Source organism: Chroicocephalus ridibundus, chromosome 1 (assembly GCF_963924245.1).
Source record: "Chroicocephalus ridibundus chromosome 1, bChrRid1.1, whole genome shotgun sequence".
NCBI lineage: Eukaryota > Metazoa > Chordata > Aves > Charadriiformes > Laridae > Chroicocephalus > Chroicocephalus ridibundus.
In genome coordinates, this window is record NC_086284.1 from 29,019,078 (window position 1) to 29,031,156 (window position 12,079).

The 12,079-nt window shown below is 41.8% G+C and overlaps 1 long non-coding RNA gene across 1 annotated transcript; it reads right to left on the reverse strand.

The window, feature by feature from the left end:
* Positions 1-8,756: 8,756 nt before the first annotated feature.
* LOC134518231 (uncharacterized) lies at positions 8,757-11,803 on the reverse strand. Its single transcript, XR_010071905.1, has 3 exons — positions 11,668-11,803; positions 9,963-10,025; positions 8,757-9,092 (listed from the first exon to the last, which is right to left on the reverse strand). It is a non-coding gene; the product is annotated as an uncharacterized LOC134518231 (long non-coding RNA).
* Between the last annotated feature and the right edge of the window lie 276 nt (positions 11,804-12,079).

Sequence of the window (12,079 nt, forward strand, 5' to 3'; positions counted from 1 at the left end):
TTCCACAACACTTAGCTGAAAATATTTTTGTACTTTCCATAAAAATTAGAACTCAAATGCAAACTATGCATGTTTCAAAGGATAAAAGGCTAAGAGAACAGGGAAACTTTCAGCAAGTAACTGCAAAGTAGACCCACCGAAAGGCTTTTCCAAAAGAAAATGTTTGAAATCCCAAATCAACAAGAAATTTATGAACTCAGAAAGAAATCCTTTTTGGACAGATAAAATTAAAAAATGGGATTCTGCCTTGGGAAAATGTGAAACAATCAGTGTCCACTTGCTCTATCCTCCGGTGCTTTTAGCCTTTGGAAGGAGGTTTCTAATGGAAAAATGTTTCTGCAGAGATCCAGCAGAAACAACTACACTTTGGACCTTGGAAACAACTACGTTTTGAGATACTGACATGGATGTGACTGTTATTTCTTCATCAAAATGTTACGCAATATTAGCTAAATGCCTTTCATGAGACCATTGTTATTCCTTTTAACACATTTGGAATCTCATCAAAACTATATCAGTCTGTCTACTTTTCACAAATTATTGTGATAGCAAATTATCTCATTATTTTAACTCATCTGTAAATTCCTTATTAACTACTGTTTTCCATGGGCTCCTGTCAGGATGACAGGCCTGTCATAATTTGATTCATTTTTCCTTTTAATATATTGGCAAGGATTTTTGTGGTTTAATCAGTTTATAAAAAAATCCCAGAGCAAAAATCAATAATTGAAAGACACCTCATCCAAGCCCTTTAAACTGTTAGAGGTAAGTTACAGAATACACCGCCTTGAGTCACCTTACGTTAGCAGAATGTTTAATGTCAAACGTGGAAATTAAGTAGCACCTATTATTGAATTTACAATTTTCACTGAGAAACAAGTGACTACAAACCAATATGATATTTTCATTAAGAACTCCTAGAACGATATAGTACCACATTTACAGGTCATTTCTTTGCCTTGTATAACATCCCCAGACAGAGGAATTTCTAAAAGAAGTCCTCAGCTCCCTCATTGTTCCAGAGGACCAAAACGCCACCAGCCAGTGGGGAGAACAGACCCACTTTGTCCTGGAGTTGAAGCACTGATGTCTTTCTCTGGTGTGGAAAATTTGCGCGTGGATGGGACTTAGCTTGACTGATTCATGAAACCATTGTGAGACTTTCGAACATGGCATTGGAGGGAAAAAAGGTGAATGCCTTGGATATTAGCTGAGGTAGGATTTTCTCCCATAGAGAAGTCTCTGTTCCAATTAAGCCTTTCACTACATTTCCTGAACTAAAGAAATGGGTGAAAACGATGTTGGAAAGAAATCTGTTCTTACAAAAAGGGGCAGAGGTGGCAACCAGGACGACACCAAATGACACTGTATCTTGAGGGAATAATGCTACACAGGACCTTCTCTGTATTCTGACACCCCATGTTTTGTTTCTATGCTTCGTTGATACAACGTGGAAAAGAAGAGTTGCTAAAATCAAAGGAAAGCACCTTCTCCTCCTCAGAGACTGTGGCTGATTACACCAATTCCTGTCAATCTACAGTGTAGAGACATCCAGAGCAGTTAACTTCTGCTAGAAAACCTGAAGATGACCTGTGTCTCTGAGATGTCCCTCATCATGACAGTGTGATAAAAGGGTTTTTTAAAAAATCTGGGGAAGGATTACTTGCAGAGCCAAATGCCTATTTTACTAAACCAAAGGCAAGAATATACAAATTTTGGATGAGAGGAGACAAAGATTTATATCCAACAGGCTAGAAGTCCAGAAAACGTTGACAAACATGTTACAAGGACTGATTTCACATTTGTGTCCCAAACAGGCTCAGTTTCCAGGATTCCAGTTACCGACTCCGTCCCAGGCTCCGTGCCTCACGCATCAGGTCAAACCACCTTCCACATCGCCAATAACAACAGTGCCGCGGGGCCAAATTAGGTGCTCAGTTACACCTGTGCTCCCCGAGGCTGCAGATTAGGCTGGTGGTGATAGGGGTGTAATCCCTGGGCGGTGGTGGGGCCGGGCGGGTGTCGCTGCCTGAACTCATTACGCGATTATGTTGATGACGTGTGAGAAGCACCAGCTGCTCCCCAACGAGGTGCGGCACCGGCGGCCCTCGCACGCAGTGGCTGCAGCAACAAGGTGTGGAGCCAAAACACCTGAGCTAAATCAAATTACTTTATTGACACTCTCTCTGCTGCTTCCTTTCCATCCGGTTATTAATCCTGTAGCTCTTTCAAGCCAACTGCGTGAAAGAGTAGCGGAAGAAGAGCCAGGCCTTCAAATCCCTCCTCCGAGGGAGCCACATGCCCGGTCAAGGCAGGAAGAGAACAGTAATTTTGAGCATACGGTGGGGAAATTTCATATAAAAAAGTGTTTTCCTTGTGCTTTGGACACTTCCTGGGGCTGCCAGGGTTGGGTGTGGGACAACACCCACAGTCCCCCTAATTCTTCATTTGGAGCTGGCCCACTCCCTTGTTGGACTGAAGCAGTTACACATGTTATGGTACAGGCTGGCCTTTCAACCACATATGACGATAAATAAGAAAAAGCAGGTTTCATGGATTTACAGGCAACTAGCTAACTCTTGTAATAAAAAAGAAAGGACTCAGGAACATACTTGGTGGTTGACCGGAAAGTAAACGACTGGAGAGAAAACCACCAAGATATAATCCTATAAATGTCACTGCAGATGAATATACAGCAACATTTTAGACAGAAGAATTGTTACTCCAAAAAAAGAAGATATCTTGCAGCTTAATGAGTGTCATAAGTGCCAGCGATGATGTATACTGACTGGAGATCTTTTGCATGTGTTCTGGGATTGTCCAGAGTAACACGCAATTGGCAACCGACACTGATAAGCAAATGCATACGATCCCTTTGCAGCCTGAAGTAAAACTACTCATTTGCAAGACTGGTTCAGGAGGCACTATGGTCACTCCTGCCTAACACTTTCCTCTCGGTGAACTTGAGACCACAACACCTTTAGTTCTGCAGTCTGATATTGATCTCAATATCTTTTGACGTTTGGAAGGAAGAGACTTTATATAAAACCTGGATTTTGAAATACATCTAATACAACGTTAAATAATGAGATTAACATAATGTGGTAATAAGTGTAGCAAATGTTATTTTCTGTAATAAAGGGGATCTCCTATAAGCCTGAAAAAAAAATTTTTAATGTAAAAAATTTGTTTACATATAAATTCATTTCTGAGAAGACTGTATGGAACTTAGGGGGGATTTTATAGAAATATCCACCACTCATGTACAGACAACAGCTAAATAAAGATTAGAGTGACAACTGCAAAAAAACAGAGTTCATTAGCAACTATTTTTTACCATTTACCACTTACCTATTCATCTGCTGTCTAGAATTCTTGTGTTACTCAGGTCTATTATTACATCAAATACTGCAAAATTTTCATGGAGCTTTTTTGTACAATCTTTTGAAATTATTTTCTGCTGCTGGTGGTGATGGACTGGACAAATAAGAGGAGCAATTTATCAACAAACTACTCGGCAAGGATTGCCAGGCAGCAGGCAGATAGTTTATACAGCTCTGATTTCCAACAGACATTTCCCGAGAAGCCTAGGTGTGCCAACAGGAGCTGGGCTGAGCAGCGTTAGGTCACATCAGACAGAAAACAAAAACTCACACCCTGGCACAGCTTTCCAAAGCTTTGCTAAAAGCACCATATTGTCCTCTTTTCAAAGCAGAGATCATAGAAAACACTGCTGTTCAAGATGTTGTTCCCTGAAGTAGGAATATCCAGATGAAAGTAACTGGGAGCAGCACCACCATCGTCTGAGTAACACAAGTGCCCCCAGCTTCTTAACAAGTAAAGCCATGTTGCTGACAAGCACCCTATTAGCTCTGTCTTTCAAAGCCTTATCTGGGGAGACTGCTGTGAAACCAGGGAAGGAAATAAGAATACAGCTGTCATAACACCCTGAGCGAATCACCTGAGTGAACTCTCTATCTTCAGAAGCCAGTCACTGTAACCGCAGAGCGGAGCTGGAGAGCCCACCTTCCTGCCGGCTCCAGCTGATAAGTAGAAAGTGACACTTGGTAATGTTAGGCTAAACGCTTCTCAGAAAGTCCATATCAGAATTAAGGAAAGACTAGATGCATTCCTTGATTTCACTAACAAGTTCACTTTTCCTTATCTATCCACTACACTAAAAATCAATGCGTAATTGAGAACGCGGAGGCTAAAGGGACTCAAGACACTTATTACACAAGACACTTAAGTTCAGTGCTATTGCAGTAGAAAACTACACTTGCCTACAAGTTCGCTGTGTGAAAAAGTTTTTTGAAATTTTAAAATTGTTTCATACATTTAAAAAATTATAATCACACAGATCTCATGCAAAAGAAGACTGAAGGTATCTAGATACAGAAGGAAGACATTTTGAATTAACTTTACCACTACTAAATCTAGGTAACAGTGACATACTGGCCTACAGGCCTGGTTAAATTCCAAAGAAACACACTTCATGGCAACATTTATCTGTATATCACACTTGACACTTAATTTATCATAGTTTTCTCTGTGTCTTCCAGAGGAGAAGAGAACTAGACTGAAGTCTGAATTTCTAACAAAAGTCTGGTGTGACCCCCTGAATTAAATATCTGATTCATTAGCATTTGAAGTGTAACATCTTGTAAAAACGTCTCCTGAAGACTGAGAGTCAAAGCTTACCGATTCTAGTCTAGTGTGTCCCCAAATGAACTGAATCCCACTGAGGCAAGACAAGTAAGGAGTCTGTACATACATTTGTGTCATTTAGCTATTTACCAATACACAGATGGGTGTCGAGTCCATTGGTCGGGACATGCTCAGCATGGAAATGCACCCACTAAACCCAGGATTTGTTTCACCCAATGCTTCAGCTGTCTAAGATCCAAATCCGTACGTGTCACCCCAGGATGCCCTTATCGTCAATGGAAAAATGTAAACAGGCACTTGTGGAGAGAAAGTCATTTGAACTATTGAGACACCTGTCTTAGGTATCTAGGGTACCTAATGAGAGAAGTCTTCCTGTGGTAATACATACTTATTTCTCTCCACTGGTAGCAAATGCACCCTGGGGTGACTGGCTCAGATGTAAATACCTCACATCTATACAAGTTAAGGCATTTCAAACCAGTGTCGGCCATCCAGCCCCTCCTTTCCCTTTGGTCCAACTGAACGTGGACTCTCCCCACCCTGCAGGCATGGCTTCTTCTCCCATCTGCCAGGTAAAGAGGGTCAGGATGCGGATCAGGCTGGAAAGAGATACCTTCTCCCTCTTCTTTTTTATTCCTCACTGGCTTCATTCTTGGCTAGATCAGTTCTTTGGATGGATTAAAGCTTAGCCACACTGTCCAACCATCGCCTCACTGAGCTGTGTTATAGGTATCCCTGGAATAAGGTCAAAGGAGGTCATGTGTAGAGAGGGGGGAAGTGAAAGGGAGGAGGAATACAAAGTACCCCAGCAGAGGGATGAGCTATAAAACCTGGCTGCTCTGCCATGAGCATGCTGTCCCTGGGGAGCACAGCCTGAGGAGCAGGTTGCGTAGAAAGAAATACATCGGGGAAGCATCTATTGCAAGTCAGGCAAATACAAGAAGAGGGAGTTTTCCGGTTGGATCTTGGTGGCAGTAGTTTCAGCACAATTTTCTTTCTCCTGTGTTTCTTTCTAAGTACCTGTAACTGTGATTTCTGTTAGCATGTTGTAAATGAATACATGGATTTGTATTTTAATGTATCCTGAGTTAAATTAAGGATGACTTCATGCAACCTGCTTACAACATAGAATTCCTTACACAGGATACAGTAAACCTAAACCACAAGGTCAGGGCTATAGGAATAAGTGCCAAATAATTCACCAAAGCCCTGCTTGAAGGTATTCAAAGAAGAGCTCAGCACACCTCTGTAAAAGGTGCACAAGCCAGACTAAGATCCGGGGATCAGTAAAGAATTTTCTCCTAGATACCAGTAATAGTCAGAAAAATTCTCCACTGTTTCTAGTGTGTTTCATGCTTGGACCTAGAGGTATGTCCTTAGCTTGTGAGATTTCTGACAATCCAAAGCATTCATTTAAGGGAATGTCTTTATTAACAGACAGGGGATTTCTGTGTCCACAGCAGGAGTTTGCACCAGACCCGTCATCTGGGCAGAGGAAGGGAAACGTGGACAGGAGAGAAGCCTCGGCATGCTCCAACAGGTCTCTGATCTAAAGACAGCAGGCATATCGAAGGACAAAAATGAAACCTACAGCATCGTGCCCTAATGAGCAGTCAGAAAATAACTGGTATTCTATGTATTTTCTGTCTGCTTTTTAATCTCAATTGGGTAATGAAGCATACAGCTCCAACACTATCCCATTTTCTCTTCCTGGAGATGGAGCACAGATGCAGCAGTTAGAAACAAAGCAGAATTAATTTGTTAAATAATTTAACTAAGCAGGGTGAGTGAAGTAGGTTCCCACAAAACGAAATTTGTTACAGCAAGAAGGCCTTGCTGATAGCACAAACACCTGCCTGAAATACCTGGAGAAACTCCACAGAGAAAATTTCAAAATCTCCCATGAAACTGTAAAAATTGTCATGTGTAAACTGTTGTGCATTTTACATTTTATTTGTTATAGTGAATTTATTTTATTGTTGGGGAGGAAGAAAACTGGTTATTAAAAACATTTGATTTCCGTCCAACATTTTCTATAATTTTATTTTGTCAACAGATGGGGGGATATCTACTGAGCATATAATGGGTTTATCACTTTTCAAATGCAACTGCTGCCAAATCTCTAAGGTTAGAGTCTTCTCTCAACTATAACATTGTGAAATCCACAATAACTGTATTGAAATTCACAAATATTTCTTTACGATGTTTTAAATAAAACTAAATTACGTAATATTAGTATACTTGTGTTATTGTGTAGGTGTCACCTGGTAATTAACAAGTATTACCATCAAAGCAGAATGGTTTGGTGATAATATTCATTGGGCAGAATGAGCTCCTGAATGGCTGTCGACCTTTTTTCTTAGCTAGTGCTGATACCAAAGTGTATAAATGACCAAACGCAATATATCACAATTTCTAAGGTCAGTTTGAATTATACTACTGACATTTTATTATATATATTGGGCTGGCCAGCTTTTAAAATTTTATGTAGTGTTTGTTTTGGAATGGAGGTCATTTCTGTGGTTATGGATTAGTAGTGCAGCTTGTCTTTTCCCACTGCCTGTTACCTCAGGCTACAGCCAGAAAATATTTTTTGTTTGATATTGCCGACTTAGAATTTATAGGTGCACAGCTCACACCACCAGTTGCCAGAGGCACTCATAAACCCTTCTTCCTAGCACAAACTATCAATATATATCCTGATCAGGAGCACACACTGAAAGTAACGGCTCTTTGTTTTCCTCTGGCTGCAAAGTGCCGTTGCTGGCCACGCAGGATTTGGATAAGAGGAAAGCAGTGAAAGTTACTGTACTCCAACAGATGCCTCAGCAATTTTAACCTGCTGATATACAATATAATGAAATAGCCCTACTTGGAGCTCTGTAGAGAGAAAATCAGGCCAGAACTCATATTTGGTCTGAATGAGACCAGAAGGACTCGGTGCCTAACACAGAGCTCAGAAGAGGAGGAGAGGTCAATGTGAAGGTTCTTCTCTTCCTCCTCCTCTTTCTCCTCTGCTTAATCGCAACATTACTGGCAAAGTGGAATTTCTTCTACAAATCACACTTTTTCAGAAATCTGAGCAGTCTAGAAGAAACATCTTATCAAGTAGAGACTTTACCAGAGAAAGTAAGCCCAGAGTTGTGTCTGTAAGGTGCTGATCTGAGATGTGAAGGAGTCCTTAATTCAGAGCAGTTTTTAAATGTCAAGACCAGTTTGAGGAAGACTGAGCAGGGTCTGACTCCTGGGCGGGTAATGCTCACATACCCCTGCTCACATATAGGCATGGAAAAAGTTCACCCTTCATCAAAAGTGTTCAAAAGAGGCTTTTATTACATTCCAGTGGTAAGAAAAAACCTCTCCTAAACCGTAGGAGTTATCTCCCTCCCCAAAAAATATATTAAAATACCTGTCCTTTATTCAAATCTGCCATGGAAAGACCTTTGCAACATCAATGAGAGCTCAAGTAGGCTGCAAAATTTATGCTGTGTGGAGGGGAGGTTTTTAATAAAGGCATAAAAGGAGAATGGATGCTAAGCATGACAAACATCTGCCCAAGAACAAAGCAGGTGAAAACCATCTTCATCTGCCCAGGCCTACAAATGCTGCCTGCGTCCTTCCTGCCATAGAAACAGGACACTGAAGGCTCAGCTTTCACTGTCTCCAAAGACTTGGCCAGAAATGTGGAACAGTTGAAAAATACTTTAGACTGTATAATTTAGGAGATCATAAAACCAGTAGGAGAGTTTGAGAATTATTTAGATTTATGAGCTGATGGAAGTTACTTAGACATCCACACGGTCAGAATCTCTTCCATGAAGTCAAACTGCTTAAAGATCAAAGTATCTGTATCAACATTATCACCAGGCATCAAAAAAAAAGCTGCGACATACAACAGATGCCCCCTCTGTCTGCCCTCAAATTGTCAAGAGTTAGCAATTTCCAGCACTCTTGGGCAGAGCACACACAACATACACATGTAACATAGAAGGGGAGGGAGACCAGGGGGAAAGGACAAAAAGCATTGTTGAACAAGCATTTGGAAGGAACACTAAAACCAGGCAAAATTGTACATGCCTTTTCTGTCTTCTGTTCTTTATTTATGATTTTTATGCTATACGTACCATTGCATATAGAAACTCCGAACATTAGGAAGTATGCACATTTCCAGCCGTTATGACCAACAAGCATGTCTAACCTGATGCAGAAAATGAAAAAAATCACTAATATGCCTTTAAAGGGAGTGTCATCTCCATGGTCTACGTCAGGTAATGAGGCTTCTGCAAATTACAATGCTGGAAATGAACATCTGTAACTTCATGAGCGTCACAAAAATACACATGGCTTTCTTCAGGAAGTAATCTCCATTGTGGATGTTCATTCTTTCATGTTCTGACCTGATGGTTCACGAAATAAGGATAAACCTGAGGGGAAATCAGTAATCCATAGTAAATCCTGTACCAATCTACATTTAAATATTAACCCAATTCACTTTTTTTTTTTTTTCTCTCTAAGTAACAGGATTGCTCTAAAACTCAGCGGGCTTTAGATTTCTGAAAGTTGTTATTTCATATACATGGAGAACCTTAAATGTGTAAACACCCTTTGGCTTCTTAACAAAACCCAAAACCTGTTATGGGGGAAAGTTGTGCAGAAAACAAAGGCTGTTGCTCATGACTGGGTAAACACAGCACATTGCTGTTACCTTCCCTAGGCAGTGGAGCTCCAGTGACTCCAGTGGAAAGAAGTGGGGCTTGTACACCAGACAGGTTGTCCAAAAGCTATCATGTCATACTTCATACTTCAACTATCCACAAAAGCAGATATGACTAGACTATGGGTCTATTCTTCAGTGCTTCTGTTATACTTAAGGCAAATCATGGGTGTTTATAGTTGTGAACCCTTACACTGCCACTCTCAAATCTCTAGATACCAGCTCTCTCTTAGCGTCTGGGTTTCTACTGCTGAAGCGTTCCTGGTGCTTATAATTCTGCCTGAGCAATGCTAAGCTTTGTAACAGTTAATTCCAGCCTAAATCCTATCTGATTAGGATAGGATGCACAAGCTAGGCAGGAAAAACTTGATTTCAGTAGCAAGCGACAAGTGGATCAAATTCAGATATACCCCTTCCCCACCAGCAACAGAACTCTCCCTCTCAAGATGTGGTCAAACAAGACCACTGTGCTTTGGTTGAGGGGGTTAGACACGGGCTGCCTGGCACAGGGCTTAGCCTGTCTTGCCTGCTTAGGGGACACACACAGGACAGGGTATTTCAGACAAGACACCCAAGGCACCTTAACTTTCTGCCTCAAGTCCCAGCTGCCATAATCTTCTTGTTCTCATGCAATGGGTTGTACCTGTAAAAGAGATAAATATGATCTCAAATTCACCTCCTGTATCTGTTGCTTCCAGCGGAGTGAGGCACTGTTACTGCCATTACAAAAAGCACTGCAATGAGATTTCATCAGAAGTGTGGTACGATTTCCTCGTCAACCATTCTTAGGAGAAATCAATTCAAAATGTGGTAGGTTTAGAGCAGAGCTACGAGGTCTGATAGGCTGTAAGTAGACCAGGAAGGAAAACAAAAAGGAACAATTTTTAAATAAGGAATGATTCTGGCAGAAGAATCAAAAGGCACAAACCCTATGTAAATTAATTTAGGCTGAAAATCAGAAGGTTTTTAATGATTGCAGAGTGGAGACTCCATGATGTGTTTGCCTTCCAGGGCAGTGTATTCAACTCAAGTGAGCCAGGAGGTGGCTTTCTTAGCCTATGAAAATCAGAGAGGCACTAAAGAGCTGAAAATGCTGGTAAAAACCCTTTAAAAAAAACAAAGGCTGATTTTGAGAAACTGTAGCCCCTTCTCAGCCCTAAGTGACTGGCTTCTTGAGCAAAGAGGTTCCTGAGGAACCTGTCAAAATTAAAGGGACTTAAAAAAGAGCTCCTGGACTTAGAAGGCTCTTACAAGGAGAAATTAAACAATTAGAGGGGACCGGTAATGCTGAATGGAAATGGACCAAAACCTTGATGAACACTCGGGAGTGGGGACGTGGATGAGCCCCTGCTTCCCCTATCTCTGTGTTACCTGCTGTGCTGTCTGAAGAAATCCAGAGCTGCTTCAGAGCTCCTACGGTGAAATCTGCAGTTACTTGCTTCAACTACAACATGACCCAGAAGGGATAAGCTGTCAGGGAAAGGGATTAAGCTAACTGAAATCTTACAGGTTTCTCCAACTTAGAGTAATGGAGGCTAAAATTCAACTCTTGAGAAGGTATAGCAGGGTCCGTGGCCGGGAAGCATACCAGAGAGCTGCTGTGAGTCTGACACAAAGCGGAAGGGGAGCCTTACAGGAAGGTGAAGAGGCGTTTCAGTCTGTGCATACCCCACCCACAACATGTATATACCTGATTAAAGAGCCCTAGAGAGGTGTTCTGAGATAGTTACTCCTGTATTCCAAACTGACACCCACAATAAACGATGTATATGTAGAGGGCACAAAGAACAGACTCCACATGAACACTGGATTTCCATATGGGTTTCACCAATTTCTTTTGCAGCCCTCATTGCAAGAAAATCGGTCTCAAACCCTTCTGCCCCAGAAGTACTTTGACCCTTCCCAAGGCTGCAGCCTTCCACTTGGGAGCCTGCTTCCCTAAAATCTTCCTCCTAGCCACTTCTCAACGCAGAGCTGCCATCCCCCAACACTCCCAATCCTTTTTTTTTTATGGGACAACCTAATGTGATCAAGATGTTCAGTGTGTCTAGGCTGAAGCAGGAGCAAAGTGTAAACCACACTGAGCCCAGAGGAAGCAGGGAAAAGAAGGCTATTTGAGATAAGCGTTCAGCAAAAAAATCCCCTCCAGGAGATTCAGTACCTGTAGAAGATCTCCCAGAGGAGGGGGAGCCCCCTTCTGCCCTTTTGTAAGGAATGGGTGCCAGAGGGGCCACCTCTGCTATCGCAACAAACTGCACAGGCTTCCCTCCCACCATGGACCTTACCTGGTTAAGCAGGACTCCAGCAGAGGACCCTGCTTGCAGATTTTCCCTCTGAGCAATGAAGTCCATCGTAACGCATCTGGCAGGAATTTTTCCAAAGTCCCTTCCCAGCTGCGGTGGGAAGCAGGCTGCCTCCCACGCACCCGCCGAGCTCATTGCCAGTTTCATTGTTCCCGGCGAAGGCAGCTGCTGTGGGACAAACATAAAGGTGGCTGTTCCCAAAGACAGCTCTGAACACAGGATAAATATTTTGAAACATAACCTGAATTTATTAAAAAAAAAAAAAAAAAAAAAAAAAAAAGAAGCCTGAAAACAGAAAACTGAGCCCAGGAGTGACATGTTCATATTAACGCATTACTGAATGGACAAGCTGCTGTAACTGGATCTCTTGGAGCTTTATCAGGGTGAGACTTTC